Source organism: Ursus americanus, chromosome 4 (assembly GCF_024610735.1).
Source record: "Ursus americanus isolate L20-20 chromosome 4, mUrsAme1.1.p, whole genome shotgun sequence".
Lineage (NCBI taxonomy): Eukaryota > Metazoa > Chordata > Mammalia > Carnivora > Ursidae > Ursus > Ursus americanus.
In genome coordinates, this window is record NC_142130.1 from 13,083,803 (window position 1) to 13,100,895 (window position 17,093).

A 17,093-nucleotide genomic window follows, 5' to 3' on the forward strand; every position below is an offset into this window, starting at 1 on the left:
TTAAAACATAACATGCATACATTTTTCATTGTATCACACTAATGGGGATTATATTAATACAGTGATTCTCCACCTTGGATATTTAAAAAACAATGTCACCCAATGTTTATTTAATAAGAAAAATAGATTACTGGCACAGGTTACCTAATAAGAATCTCTGAATATAGCCCAGAGACGCATATCTGTATATCTATCTGTATTTATATACATGATTTTGTAACATTTAAAATATATATGTATATATATAAAATCTCCAGGGCTGACTGATGAGAATCACTATGTTAATAATGAATTATCAAGACACAGAATAAAAATGTTATTGAAAACCTAGCTCTTGATCCATCTCTGAACTGTTAAAGAAATGCTGATAGCTCTATATGTATTTGAAATATTAATATTCCCTAAGACACAAATAAGATGAGTATAAGAATTTAGAATTTTTTTTCAAAGACCTTGTTTTGTATAAAAAACAGAGAAGACCATGGTATATTTGGTTTTGTAATATAGGAGTTGAAAATGACTTTTCTTCCTCAGTGGTCTGAAAACCAAGACTGTTTAAAATAGAGCTCATCCTTAGAAGTGAGATTTCACTTCCTGAATACTAATCTGAAGAGCTTAATGGTAGAAAGAGGAGGAAAGAGAACAGGCCTTGAGCAGCATCTTCCCTCATCTTGCTGGTGACTCAGTTTTTTTTTTTTTTTAATTGTGCCAATTCCCAGAGAGACTCATTATAAAGCTGAGATTGAAGGAAGTAATTAATTCAGGAAGGTTGATATTGGTTTTGATGCACCAGAGACTTTTGGTTCGTCTGCTGAAGTGTGAAAATAATGCTATGGACTGCAAGATAGGAGGAGGGAGAAATGACATGCCAGTCTTCTTGTACACATCTAACAATATACAAATTTAAAAATACCTCCCATTTGTAAGAAAACCTATCTTAATTAGAAGAAGCCTGGAAAAAGATCAACCATTTAATCTTTCGGTTTAGTGGGCCAAATGTGTCCTTTTCAGGGACTCATGATAAAAGGTGTCTGAATTTTTTTCTTTATCTGCAATTCGAAAATATATTCTGTGTAGTAATTACAAGTTCAGGATTTATATTTCATGTATCATTAGTAACTGCCCCTTCCAACTGGTTTCAAGTGCTCATGATTTCCTTATGGAGTGCTAAATACGTAGTAAGATAATGATGCTTTATTTATTTATTTATTTTTAAAGATTTTATTTATTAGAGTGAGCGAGAGAGAGAACACAAGTGAGGGGGTTGCTGCAGAGGGAGAAGCTGGCTCCCCTGCTGAGCAGGGAGCTAGAGACAGGGCTCAATCTCAGGACCCTGGGATCAGGACTTGAGCCAAAGGCAGATGCTTAACCAACTGAGCCACCCAGGTGCCCTGATAATGATGCTTTAAAGCATTTCTTTAGAAATTTAGACCTTATAGAGCACTTTTTTCCCCTCTAGAGTCTATAAATATCTGTACAATTCAGTTTATTTATTTATTTACTTTTTCACAAGAACTCTCCTTCTTTAGCTATAGGATATGTCATTGAAACGTTGTGCAATGAAGCATTCTATTTGGGGGGTTTATCTTTCACATTGCCTATCTGAATTTGAAATCATATATTGCTTACATGTTCACAGTAATTTTCGTAATCTGTATCATTAAAACTCTGTTAATTTATATAATTAACTCTGATTTGAGACTATTCTGCCATTAATTCTTTGAGGTTATTTACTAGCTGTAATAAGAAGTCAAAGCCCTGCTTTGTAAAATTTAAACGAAGTCCTAGAAATTAGAGCCAAAGAGCCTATACCTTCATTATTTTATTGACACAGAAGCTGAGAATTAGAGGTGAAATGATGGTAACAGTATTTAATAGCAGAACTAGGATGAGAAACCACCTTCCAAAAAATAGAGGAAAAGGACCTGTCCTTGAGTGTCCAAATTTTGCCTTGGGAGACTGATATAATCCCCAGTTAACAAGATAAAGAAACTGAGGTCCAGGGAGGTTAAGCAATTTAAAGTTCCCAGAATGGTGAATTTTAGAATTCAGATTAGATCCCTGTCTAAATCCAGGGCTGTCTTTTCCCAAATCCCATGGAATAGCAGTTCTCTTTCAGCCACAAGACTTGTAGGATCCTGCAGTCAGCATAAATATGAGAATAAAACAGGTGATATTCATTTAGGCTAGCTAGACTATTTAAATAAGTCAGCCGATGATAGTGGTATGAGCCGGTGAGAGCAAGAAGTGATAGAAGGGAAGATTTGGAAAAAAAAAAAAAAATCTCTCTCCTTCTTCCCCACTTCCCCTTTCTTCTTTCTTAATTTTTTTTCTTCTAGTTGAAGTCACTCTGTGTGTAGAAAAATGTCCATGTATACCTATGAGATATCTCTGTATATCACTGTAAAATTATCACCGTATAGTTTTCCATGTAAGATGACTTGAGTCATGGAGAAAGGTAGTTTGTAATCAAGTTCCATTTAATGGAACAGAATAGAAATCACTAAAAAAACAGCTCTGTAAAAATGCTATAACTTGTATTTAAAAATACCCAGATTATTTTAGAAATTAACATTTGTACTATTTCTCCTACCGGTGACACTAAATAATATTAATAGGAGGTGGCATGCATTAATTTTCTCTTGAAAATCTCCCATCTTTTTATATTTTTATGTTAGAATTAGAGGTCAATCGTGTATATTTTCTTTACCAATGGTCCCATGCAGTTTTCTTTAAGATGTAAGTTGACTGCTAACGTGATTTTAAAAGTGGTTGATTTGCTTGATATCAAAAGAGGCATGTAACTTTAATGTCTATGAGCTACATACTCGTGAGTGCTGATGTGTCCTGCACCATAATGAAGGGCTTCACAACCAAGGAGGTGAGGTGGCTAATAAAAACGGCACCACATGTTATAACCCTGGTCTTCCTCCTCACATTAGCCTGACTGCTTTTAAATCTTTTGATTATCTTTCACTTTTAATTTTAATCCTAAGTATACTTGAGAGATAAAGTGAGAGAGAAGCAATGATATCCTCCTGAATTTGAGATGTTTGAAGCAATATTACATTTAGACAATAGAGTGATGTGCTAATACATTCTGTCAGGAAAGCTGAGTCTATTTGACAGTAATCTTATTAAAAATATCCAGAAATAATTGCTTTATGACAGACAATGCAGTTTTAATTTTACTCTAAACAAAGGATTCCAGAGGATCCGTTTTGATGTAAACTTGTATTAAAGTAACACTTGAAATGTGATGTAATTTATGGTTCGTTTTTAAAAGAAAAGGTATTCCCTTTTTTTAAAACATGGTTTTCAGTATATTTATGAGATTCTGAAAGGAAGATATGGACGTGGCTATTAATAAAACATTTCTTAGCAGTAAAAGAACTAATTTATTTTGCATAATGATAAATTATCCAAGATAGTTATATATATCCATATCATGATAGCTATATACGTAGATGTAAGTAGATATACTTATATCTGTGTATAAATGGATATATATATATAGAGAAATAAAGATATAAATAAGGATATAGATGAGAAACTACTTTGTTAGTCTAAACATTGTTAATTTAATCTTACGTAACATATATTTTAAAGCTTGAGACAAAATAAAACATTTTGCAATTACGGTGATGGAACTGAAATTTCGGAACTCAACCATGAGATATTTGTTTATCTGCAATGTCATAAATGAAAAAAATCATCATCATTACAAAAGTGGGCATTGGGAATACAGATGGGACAGCTGTTTTCTTTAATTGTGACTAGATTAGTAAAATGCAGCTTTTACAACTCATTTAAAACTTATCACTGGGGAATACATTTTAGTACCACTTAGGGTATCTTTTGGTTAATAAATTCTTGCCTTTTGAGTGTAAGTATTTGGCTTCAAATCCCAGATACAAGTTTATTAAAAATTGTAATAGTTCTTAGAGACTATAAAATGAAATGAAGTGCACAAAATGTGTGTTTCGAGTGCTTGACTTTAAAACGATTTTTTACATGACTTCTTTCAATATTTTTAACTTAAGCAGACTGTTGTTGAATTTAAATGATTACTATATATTTAACTAGAGTGAGAAAGAGCGAGTAAGAGAAGGAGAGAGAGGAAAAAATAAAGGAAGTATATTATTTTTGAATAAAGTTTTCTTTAAATTTCTTGGTAGTTTGGTTTTAAAGAACGTGTGCCCTATACTAATATATTATGCTAATAATTATTAATCCAAAAATATTTATGTGAAACAGGGTGTAACTCTAATCTGAGTTGTAATAAAACATAGTGTGGTTTGTAAGAGATTTGTGGAATATTCTGTGAAAGAATGTGTAAGAAGTGATAAAAATATATATATATATATATATACTTTTTTTTAAACCAGAGCATTTGGAATATGACATTGAGTATTTCTACATTTAGCATTATTCTAAATGTTTGTCTTCATCAAATAAACAGATGTGAGGGAATAAAGTCTATATTAATGAACAAGCCCCCCTCCTGAAAATTCAATGTTTATTGCCAGTGAGGTGAAAATTTTTGAGGCAATGAAGCAGGAGCTCAGTGGCAGAGACCCTGAATTTTATAATTTTGAATGCAGTCTGGCCTAAAAGGAAGACATGGCTCCATGTTGGCATTTCTCTTCTCTTAATAAAATAACCTCTTATCTAGATAAAATGAGTTTGACAGTATGGAGGGGAGCTAGAAGCAGCAGAACTCTGCCTGAAACAACTATAGAACCTAACAAATGAGGCCACTACAGTGCCATGGATGCTGACAGAAGACACAAGACTCCTGGAGTTACTCACTGGAGAAGCAGAAGTTAAAGCAATTTTGCTGGTTGTCCAAGCTCAAAATACTGTAGGTACATGTTGAGTGCCAGCTGGAGCCTGCATGAGTTGTGGGTACACCACCAGTGAGGGAACCTGAACTTAAGGGACCCACCACTTTTCTAGCAATCTGTAAGCAAGACGGTTCTTTGACCAGAGGGAGACCAGGTGAATTCTGGTCTGATGCATTCCTGTGATGTTACCTCACTTCTCAGAATTCCGGGTTCATAAACAATTCTGAGAAGTGTCTTGAGTCAAAGAACAGCCAAGGCCATGGACTCAGCAAAACAGTAGGAGCATAATGGGCCTGTGTGGACTGGTTCCCTACACTTTACTCCCCCTTTTGTTATCCACTGCTCCCTCCCATTTTTTACCTGTAACAGCATCTCCAAACCTCCTTCAACTCACATTCTCCAGAAAAGCAAGAACTCTGAATCCTTCATAGTCCCAGGAAAATCATGGTCCTTATCTCAAAAATTTGTCCTCTTTCTCTTTGTGGGTAGTGTGATGTGGTTTGGTTTGAGGAATCCCTAACCATTCCTGAGGGGTCCAGTATATTGCTAATACCCACTGTATCTTTTCCACTCCCCTTCTTTCAAAGGACCCCTAATTTTTCAAACATTTTCTCAGACTTTTACCCTAACAGATTTTGCTTACTTAAGAAGTTATTAATAAGAAAATAGGGAAATGCAAATTTCTTTGGCAAAGATATTTCCTAACAGTTTATAGTCTAACAAATGTTATTAATAGAATCAGCTGGCACATACAAATATAATGCAACTAAACTTAGTTAAAATGGTTACTTTGGGCTTCCGTTTTAAAAAGCATATAATTGCTTTATAAAATCAAAAGCAATGAATATTCAGCAAATTAACTGGAAGGGCCCTTGGCCTGGGTCATCTGATTGTAGATGACACTACAGTCAGACAAAGTGACTGGTTTTGCTGGCTACTAGATATCTTTTTACCACAACAATTTTGTGTGTGTGTAAAGCCCATGCCTTATTGAAAAGTCTTCCTAACAAAGAACATTTTTTCTGCAGCCAACATATACATATATTTAATACCATTTTCATGGAGAAGAAGATGGGAAATACATTCTGTATGAGAGCCAGAGAAAACAATGGAAATTCTATTTAAAGAGGACTATTCGTCACAACCATTTCTTTCTCCACGACCTTTTGCTTCCCTGAAACTGGCTGTGTTTGTGATGCTAATGCTGATTGTGAAGGAGTATGACATATCACATACTAAACTAAGATAGGAAATTCTTGCTCAAATAAAAGAAGTGAAATGTAAAGTTGTAACTAAGAGCTATTAATTAAGAATTAACCTTTGGAAATCCACCTCTCATAGCTGCATGGCAAAGTTTTATTTCTCAGTGTGTTCACAGAGGACTGTATTTCTGAAGATCTGGTATACTTTTACGTGCTTTTATAACTTGAAATAGACTGATAAGCAATTGTGTAATTCTGAGATAATCCCCAAAACTCTAAACCCTTTGGAATATTTTAGTAAGCAAATATTGACATGGAAATTCCATGCTCATATTTACATGTATTTTACTTTTTTTAGGAGAATATTGTTATTTTAGGAACAGGCAAATGAGAGATTGGAAAATATTTGAGTTTTGAAGGATTAGAAATTAAGAAAAAAAACATTTAGTGCACATATCACAGGATCCCTAGTGACGGAATATTTTTTACATAATGGATTTATTTATTGCATTTATTATGAACATTCAACAAATACATGTTTGTGATATTTCATTTGCCATCTTTATGGATCTAGTGTATTAACTTCGTAATAAGTAATTTGCACAACATTTATGTGATTTTTTTCTGGAATGGTAGACCTATTCTTCACTACATTTTCACAATTAAATCCATCATGTAAAAATGGTAGAGTATATACTGTACATAATAGTATATATAATATCATCTTCAGTGCTTAAAATTTGCCACTCAAGAATTCCTTGAGAAAGTTAAAAATGCAGATTCTGGGGCCCACCCATTCAGATTTTCATTCATCTGGGACCAGAAATCTGACTGTTCACCAAACCCAGAGTTGATTCATGGAAGTATTTTTAGGATACATTGAGAAGCACTGCTCTCTAATATTTGAAGAGAAAGTCATTTGCTAACTTGTAGCGTGTTGTTTTTTATTTCTAAGGAACACATGTTGTGTTGATTTCATCTTTTTAGACATGCCCCTTGTAAGCACTCTTCCAGCTGTACTTCACACTTTCTACCAAAGTGTCATTTCTACATTTTCTCATTTAATTACCAGTAAAAATTTGTCTTGGGAATGAATCCTTTGGCTTTGTGAAACTGTAACTGAATTCATCAAACGTTAGCCTTTTGAGATTAGTACTACAAAATACCAAAAACATGGTTTTCTGCTTAAAGTGTTTAATTCTGTTTTAATTAGAAGCCTTCCCCTTTTATATACTAATACCCCTTCACCTTCATTATTATTGAGAGTTTTCAGTGGGTCATCATGAATATACCTGTATTTGCATATTAATATTGGAAAATTCTAAGGGTAAAGACATAATTAAATGTCAAGGATTATCCTGTACCCAAGATAACATTTATAAACCAATTTGGAATTTTTCCTGTGAGATATCTGAATCTAAAAGGTTAACAAGTAGGGATTTACTACATGTTTCAAACTAAATCTAAGTATTATTGCAAAATTGCCTTTTTTTTTTTTTTTTTAAGGAATCATCCAGGTTTCAGAACTATTCCTTATGGAGTTGATTCCTGTGATATGGTTTGTTTAGGAGAAAATTATTTCAACACACATGTTGTCAGAAATATTTCAGAAATGCTCTGATTGAAACCATGGTGATTTTGGTCAGTGGGCATAGAGCCTGGGGCATAAGTAATATATGTAATGCCTCAGTGAAGATGATTGTTTCTAAAGCAGCACAGTAGGGATGACTAGAGTTTACTCTTTCTTTCTTTCTTTCTTTCTTTCTTTCTTTCTTTCTTTCTTTCTTTCTTTCTTTCATTTTCTGATGCACAGTGAAGGCAGAATGATTTTTTCTGAAGTGAATATATGATTCACTTATTTATTAACCAAATATTTATTTAGTATTTTTTTTTCTGCACCAGGCACTGTGTTAGATTCCAGGAATAAATCAGTAAATAAAAGAAAGGCCATACTCTTCTGAAACTTCTATGTTAATTTTATTTGAATATTGCTATGGCCTTATTCTAGAGTTGTATTTAATTTTTATCTAAATATGTTTGCATGATGGGTTGGGTGAGAGAGGTATTTTTGCCTCTTCTCATATTTTGATTATAGAAATTTTTGAATATTTGTTATATTCTATCAGTTGTATATAAAATGGTAGAAGCCTAATTCTGCTTTCTAAAAAAATGCCACGTTTCCATCATTATAGTATTGTACAGAATAGTTTCACCGCTCAAAAATTCTCTGTGTTCCACCTACTCCTCCTTACTTTCCCCTAAGACCCTGGCAATCATTGATCTTTTTACCATCTCCATTGTTTTACATTTTCCAGAATATCATATAGTTGGGATCATACAGTATGTACCCTTCAGATTGGCTTCTTTCACTTGGTAATATGTATTTAAGGTTTATTCCTGTCTTTTTGTCTAGATATACCACTGTTCATTCATCTGTTCACGTGTTGAAAGACATCTTGGTCCTTCCAAGTTTTGGCAATTATGAATAAAGCTATGAACATCCATGTTCAGGTTTTTGTGTGGATGTAAGTCTTTAGCTCTTTTAGATAAAGACCAAAGAGCACAATTGTTGAATCATATGGTAAGAGTGTGTTGAGTTTTGTAAGAAACTGCAAACTTTCAAACTGTTATATTGTTTTGCATACCCGCTGGCAATGAATGAACATTGCTGTTGCTCCACATCCTTATCAGTATTGTCAATGGTTGGGATTTTAGCCATTCTAACAGGTGTGTAATGGTGTTGGGTTGTTTTAATTTGCAGTTCTCTAAAGATGTATGACGCACATCTTTGCATATGCTTATTTCCACCAGTATATCTTCTATGGTGAGGTGTCTAAATCTTTTGCCCAATTTTTTAATGGTACTGTTCATTTTCTTCTTACTGAGTTTCAGAAGTTCTTTGGCTATTTTGAGTAACAGTCTTTTTGCACATATTTTCTCTTTGTCTGTGGCTATCTTCCAATTCTCTTGACAGTGGCTTTCACCTAGAAGATTTTTTATTTTAATGAAGTCCAACTTATCAATTCCTTTTTCATGGATCATGTCCTTAGTGTTGTATGTAGAAAGTTACTGCCAGACCCAAGGTCATCCAGATTTTCTTTTATGTTAAATTCTAGGAGTTTTATAGTTTTACATTTTATATTTAGGCCTATGACCCGTTTTGAGTTAATTTCTGTATCTAGATTCTTTTTTTTTTTTTTTTGCATGTGACTAGTTGTTCCAATACCATTTGCTTAAAAGATTATAATTTCTTGATTGAATTGTCTCTTTTTCTTTGTCAAAGGTCAGTTGACTGTATTTGTGTGGATCATATTTTGTTCCTCTGCTCTGTTTGTCTACTTTTTCACCAATACCACACTGTCTGGATTTCTGTAGTTTTATTAAGTCTTGAAGTTGGGTAGCATCAGTCCTCTGACTTTGGTCTTCTTCAGTATTATGTTGGCATTTGGGACCTTTTGCCTCGTTTTATCAACTTTAGAATCTATTTATTAGTATCCACAAAAAACTTGCTGGGATTTTGATTAGGATTGCACTACATCTTTAGATCAAGTTGAAAAGAACTGACATATGGACAGTATTAAACCTTCCTATCTGTGAAGGTGGAATATCTTTCTATTTATTTAGTTCTTTGATTTTGTTCATCAGAATATTATAGTTTTCCTTATATAGATCTTATATGTATTTTTTTAAACTTATACCTAAGTCCTTTTTGCAGTGCTAATATAAATGGTATTTTTAAACTCAAATTCCACTTGTTCATTGCTGGTATATTAGAAAACAATCAACTTTTATATATTCTCTTTGCTATAATTCTTCCAGGACTTTTTGTTGATTATTTCAGATTTTCTACATAAGGCAATGATATCATCTGTGAACAAAGACAACTTTATGTCTTCCTTTCTAATCTCTATGTATGTTATTTCCCTTTCCTGTCTTATTGGATTAGCTAGGACTTCTAGTATGATGTTGAAAAGGATTAGTGAGAGGGGACATCCTTCACTTGTTCTTGATCATAGAGGGGAAGCATCTAGTTCCTCACCATTAAGTATGATGTCATCTATAGGATTTTTAGATTTCTTTATCAAGTTGAGAAAGTTCCTCTGTTCCTAGTTTGCTGAGAGATTTATCATGAAAAGGTGTTGGATTTTGTGAAGTATTTTTTCTGCATCTGTTTATATATATAAACACACACACGTACTTTTTTTTTTCCCTCTAGACTGTAGATGTAATGAATTGCATTAATTGGTTTTTGAATGTTGAAACCAGTCTTGAGTATCTGGAATAAATCCTGCTTGCTCAGAGGGTATAATTTTTATACACAGTGTGCTTTAAAAAATTGTGACAAACCGTAAGAGACTCTTAATCATAAGAAACAAACTGAGGTTTGCTGGAGGGGGAGAGGTAGTGGGGTGGGGTAGTGGGGTGGGGTAACTGGGTGATGGACATTAAGGAGGGCATGTGATGTCGTGAGCACTGAGTGTTATAGAAGACTGATGAATCACTGACCTCTACCTCTGAAATCAATAATACATTATATGTTAATTAATTGAATTTAAATTAAAAAATAATTTGTGACATTTAAAAATTGAGACCTTCCCCAAATTTATGTTGGGCTTCTTTATAATTTCTCTTGATTTTTCAGATGAGGGAACTGAGGCATAGTGAGACTAAGTTACTTATTCAAGGATAACACAGCTAGTAAGTAGCAAAGCCAGGCTTTGAGCAGTCTGCCTTGGGTCTCAGTAATAAATAACTACAATAAGCTTACATCTCAAGGCCATAAATCCTAGAAGAGACAATTTCCAGAGTGGGGGAGGTATTCGTTTATTCATTTAGTATTTATTGATTATCAGCTCTGTTATGCATTATACTAGGACATTGCTGATAATTAAATATGGTTTTAACTATGCAGATTTTATGAATGAACATACTATCTTTCAATGTCTTTTCCTTGAATTTAATATTGTGAGTGGACTAATCAAGAGGAGTTTTTATCTTTTAATTATTTTTTATCCCATCTTCCTTGTTTTGAAAAACATAAAAACAATATGAATTTAACATGGTATAATAGTAGTAAGAATAATCTTTAGAGAATTTTCATCTCACTATTTTTTTTAATGTGTGTGAATTCATGACAGATATGTAAAAGAGGAGCAAAAGGAAAAAAAAAAGTTCATTTAGTACATCCCACTAGTCATTCCCTATGAATAATTCCCTATGGTATTTTGGCAAAGACAGGCTCTTGTCTAATTTTAAATGACTTAATTGAAGAAGCTTCAGCTGGAGGTTGATTCTAGAGGCTAATGGACTTGCTATGAAAGGTTTCTAACATTTAGCCTAATTTTCCACTCCTTAAAATTTTAGAGCATTACTTCTAATTACTTCCTGTGACCTACTCAGCCTCTGCTGCCTCCTTGGTTCACACTATGTGTGACTCATGTCCTTCTAGATAGGTATCATGTCTCCCCACTGTGAATTATTTCTGAGTGAAGCATAGTTTTTATCTTTACTTGGGCTGGTAGTTCCTATTTTGAGGGATAATTGTATATGCTTCTTCTTTGAATTTGTGCTGTTATGCATAAAAGTACCAAATTACATATTAATCTTTGATTTAAATTTGTGAATTTCAAATCTTTGAATCTGAATTCTAACAGGCTGAACAATGCCCATTTACTAAATTCATAGGTGTGAAATCCAGGTCCATATTACCAAATTTTCTAAAACACAGCAGATTTGAATGCTTTTCCTGTTTTCCAAAGATACACGTTCAAATAAAAACACTCTTAAATGGATATTGAATATCCATCTACATATTTATGTAGATTTTAGGCATATGAAGTCTATTGCTACTTTTCAAAAGAGAAATAATGATTATGTGGAAACAATGATTTTTTATGACTAAGAAATGTGAATTTTCTAGAAGCTGTCAGTCAATGGTATTCTTATTGATTGACATACTTCTTTCTACCTTTATGTAGAAACTCTTCAATAGGCTAAATAATTTTACTGTTTGTTTCCTGATACAGCTGCCAAGTTTTCAGCATTAAATATAATACATTGAGGCAAGGTTCTTTCCAGAAGAAATAACTTTATCTTGCTCATCTCTTATCAATACCTTACCATTATGTTTTGTGTATTATAACCCTTTCACATCATAGCCATAGCTGCTGGTGCTAGTCTGTGTTTTAGACAGAAACAATCAGGAAGGGGGATTTATTGTAAAGTTTAAACATCCATTATTTTGTGGAAATTGTATATATTATAGAACATAATATATATTGTTTTTTTCAGGGGGAATGCTATCTAGTTACTACCTTCCACAAGGGTTGGTGGTGATTTTTCCTCATTTCTACTCACACACTATCGTGGAAAGTGCTATCTGGCCACATGTGAGGCTCAGAGCTGGGGGATATACATGTTGGAACAAATCCTTGATTAGCAGAGGCCCATACTGAGCTGTAGTCTGCTCTCCTGTGTCCCTGCTGAGAATTATTGTGCAAAGGTTTGTCTTGACAGGCAGTCCTATAAAAACTGGAGCTTATCTGCTATATTGCTTTGATATTTCAATCTAAATTGGATAGATTTTATACTTTGACACTTGGTATATTGTCTTTCCTTTGGATATACAGCTCATGGCTGTATTAGCATTTACTGAAAGTGCTGTAGCAATTCCCACATCAAAGTAATCCTGCTCTTTAGTGTTCTTTCAGAGTAAACCCAAGGTGTCACATTTCAGGACAGGTGAAATATAATTGATATCCTTTAATTACTTAAAAATCTCTGTTACATACTAGTAGCAGTTGAAGAAGCTGGGTTTGCCATAACCAGGCCGAGTCATTATGGCCAGGTGCTAATAAATACTCCTCTTTTTATCTCATCTGTAGTTCCCAAATTTGAGCATGCATTGGGATCATTTGGAGGGATGGTGAAAACACGGATTACTATCTCCATCTTCAGAGTTTCTAATCTGAAATCTAGGATAGGGCCTAAGACTTTGCATTTCTGACAAGTTCCCAGGTGATGCTGGTGCTTCCAGTCTAGGGATCACACTTTAAAAACTGGGTTCTAGAGTATTGTCTAACCACAGTGCTTAAAGGCTGTGAAAGGACCAGATCTCTTCTTGGGCCCATGCTGGAGAACCACTGAACTAATATGCTGACTGGCAAGCTTATTCTGTAATGGAGCAGATGGTAAATATTATAGGCTTGTGGGCTAGACAGTCTCTGTTGCAACAACTGAACTCTGCTGTTATAGTAGGAAAGCAGCCATAGACAATATAGAAACAATGGATGTGGATGTGTTGCAATACAATTTTATTCACAAAAACAGATGACAGGCTGAATTTGGTCCATGGCCTATAGTTTGCCAATCCCTGATCTAATTCATCAACAAGTAACTTGTATCTTTCCTAGCTCACAAATTATCTGTATCCTGTACAGTAGCCAGCAACCATGTGTCCAACTTTGAGCTGGGAGCTCTGGGGAATATATAGAAAGTATAAATCTGATTTTTCTACTCTTTTTCAAAAGATTAGATTAGTATAGTCTTGAAAAAATTTAAATGCCTAGGCTGGAATAGATTTCATGATATAAGTGAATCTTGGAGAATGATTAGAAACTAGGCAAAAGAGAGCAAAATAAATGTCTCAGAAAGGAAGGCCAAAAGAGAAAAAGTATGGAGGGAACACTATATTCTTCCAAAGGACAGCAAGGAGATTTGTGATGTGGAAAGGATTGGAAATGTTAAGAGTCAGAGATACCATTTAACTAACATTTATTGTACATACTCTCTATACTGGCACAGTGATAGGTCCTGGGGGCATAGCTAACCAAGGTATAGTCCTTGTCCTCAAGAATGTCAGGTGGGTTAAAGAATCCCAAAGCCATGTACAAGTATTTGGAGTTGGTAGTCTTAGCTCATGATGGGCTTTCAATGGGTGTTAAACTGAAAATGAAATTTATGTGATTGACAACAGGGAATTTTTGTTCTTGATGGATAGAGTGGCTTAAAGAAAACTGGTTTAGGAAAAGTCATCCTCCATAAACTAGTAAAATGATAACCATGTAAAAAAAACCATTGTTAGTGATAATCTCACAGAAACTTTGCTAAAATGGAAAATAGTGTGTGTTGGGTTGTTTTTCATTTTTGTTTTTGTTTTGCTTTGTTTTTATATATTGTGCTTACTAAAATCCAAATTAGTGTATTATGTTTGTATCAAGCCATCATGAGAACTAAGGACAATTTCCAGGGAGTTGTACCATTTTGTCTTTCTGATATAAGTATATATGCTATTTAATACTCTATAAAGAAAAAATCTCCATAGACAAGTGGGGCTCTTTATTTCTGAGATTTATTCCTAAAACATTGGACATAGGGTCTGGGTAGAGTCTATTATCAAATAAAACATTTAGTAAAGCTGATGATAAGTGTTGGTGTGAGTGTTTGAATGAGATGATCTCTAAGCTTCCTTCTAATTTCGGTGTTCTGACTTTAAATGATATTTGAAAGATCCACAAGGAACTAATTCAGGCAGGTTTCCCTAAGAACCAGAGAAAATCACATCCTGAATAATGCATTTCAAAACATGAAACTAGAATTTATTTCACTTAGTAAATAGAATCCTGAATTTGTGTTTCGAAAAAGCAAGGATTGATCAAAGGTATTATGTTAGACAAGAAGAACTATGACGTTTCAGCATCTAAACGATTCTACACAGTTTGATTTTTAATCAAATGCAGGGATGCAGAGGACAGCATGCCATTTTTATCTAGTTAGATACCAAGAGAAAGGTGAGGGGTAAATTCCCATATGATTCAGATTTCCTGTGATTTGTCGCTTGAAAACGGAAGTCTCTGTGAGTGTGCCAATACCATTTTTATAATGGCTCCTTCATTTTCATTGTTAAGGGAGAGCAGAAGCCTACATTTGTACGAATACAATAATTGATTTATTGCACAACCTTGCCCGTTGATAGACTATTGAGGCACTTTTAAATAAAAAGTGAGAATTGAGTAGTTATCTTCAGTCTTCCCCATTTCACATCCCTTTTATTTCCCACAAATGAGATATTCTCAGATGTCCTGAACTCTGTGTTTGTGCATGTGTGTCTGTACTGATGATGTAATGTCACTAGTCTTAAGCCAAGGACTTTATTTGATAATAAGTGGGTCCAGAAAGCTTATCGTTGCTGTATTGACCAAGTTAGGTTACTGTTACCAAGAAGCTACGAAACTGGTGAGAAAAGAAAAAAGAGTTGGATGAGACTTCAAAATTGGATAAATTTACAGAAACTGCCTGAAGCAATTTTTACCTGAAAGCAGAAGGAATTTAAGATACAAATACAGAAATTTTATTTTATTTTGTATTTTGGTAGTTCAGTACTTTATGATACATTATTTCCTATTATGTAAAGTTTAAGGGAGATGTATGATTTTGAAATGTGAGAGAAAAAATTAGGAAAGCAAAGAGACAGTAAACACAAGTAGTCATAAGCTTGTGTAATACTGCAAGTTGAGTTTGAGGAAAATAAGTAATAGCTTATTTGGGGGGAATAATTTTAAAAGGAGGATAAAAACACTATAGTTTTCAGATATTGTAAAGCTAAATTCAAAATATAAAACTAGGGGAAGTAAAATTAAACAGCTCTATTATTATGGCATTATTACTATCATAGCCCATAAATTGAAACGTAGAATAACCAATTTGGGCATTAGGAAATATAAAGTAATAGGTAAAGTCCATCAATCTCCTGAGATACTTTATTTCCATTATTGAGCACCTGGTATGTGTTAGGCAGTGTGCTAGGCACATTGCATACAATGTCTCTACTTTCACAATAGTTCTTCAAATTGCCTATTTTTATCCTAAATTTGAAGTGAAGAAATAAGTAAAGAGTTAGAGAAATTACCCATAGTCACACGGTGTTCAGTAGAAGAGCCAGGCTTTCAGTCCTCGCTATGCTCTTTCTGCTACACATTTATTTATTCCTTTGGTTAACCCTTTCTCCCCAAAGAAATAAGTCACTTTGTGTCCAGGTATTTGTTTTCTAGTGTACTTGTTTATTGTGTTTGGTAGTACATGGCATAAAGAAAATATGCCATTTAGGCTAGCTAAACCAAGGCATAAATGTAAACACATAAAAATGAAAGCAAGAGAGAAAAGTATTTGTGTGATTGTGTGTGCATTTGTCCTTTAAATGTTGTTTTTTTTTAAAAAAAAATGTCTATACGTTCTTGCAAAAAAGAACGAATAATTTCAGGCTGCTTACGATAAAAAAGAACTCTAAAAAGCATTAACTGAAGAATGAAATTCAGGAGCCAACTGATAAATTATCTAATACAGGTCCCAATTTAAACTGATCACCTCTGTTTTTGATTTATGAACAGGAAATGAGCTTTGACTGTTAGGGACCTGGATGAAGAGCCCTGGGTTCAGCTTGTCAGAGTCCTGTAGCCTACAAAGACCCTCTGGTTGCACGAGGATCATTCGATTGAAGTAAGACCTAATTACATTAATTAGAATGTAAGACTTTTACTCTTGAATCAACTTTTAATAAGGTGACTTGGCATGCCTCTATTATGTGCCAATAGTTGCTAATTTTGATTAAAAAAAAAAAGAATGAGAGCATTATTCTATGGAAATGCTTCTGTATTTCAGTTTCTGTTCATCTGTTTATTTCATGGACTTGAATCCTTTTCTTTGGATAGCGTTATCTAAATATTTTAATTCCATTGTGGCTGTTCAAATCGGTACAATTTTCTTGCCTTTGTGGTATCAAATAATTTTTATACAACTATAAATTTTATTATAAATAATCACATCAGTCTCTCTCTGTTTAGTAAGTTGACCCACTGATTTTACTAAAAAATGACAACAATGCAGTTTGTGCCATGATTCAGCATGACTTATACAAGTTAACTTTTTGGAACATCTGTTTGCATATGGTAACATATAGACTATGAACTTCCAGTTAGGCATTAGAGTTTTAATATATGTTTAAGGAGGGTTTATTGTTCTTCCTGAAATACTCTTACTTTGAGGGAAT

The 17,093-nt window shown here is 33.8% G+C and overlaps 1 protein-coding gene across 1 annotated transcript in view; it reads left to right on the top strand.

Annotated features, from left to right (window-relative positions):
* NAALADL2 (N-acetylated alpha-linked acidic dipeptidase like 2) overlaps nucleotides 1-17,093 on the top strand; it is a 1,315,864-nt gene that overhangs the window by 304,516 nt on the left and 994,255 nt on the right. The window contains exon 3 of the mRNA XM_045788671.2: nucleotides 16,435-16,543. The gene's annotated coding sequence lies outside the window, so the exon portion shown is untranslated. The remainder of the gene's footprint in view (nucleotides 1-16,434; nucleotides 16,544-17,093) is intronic.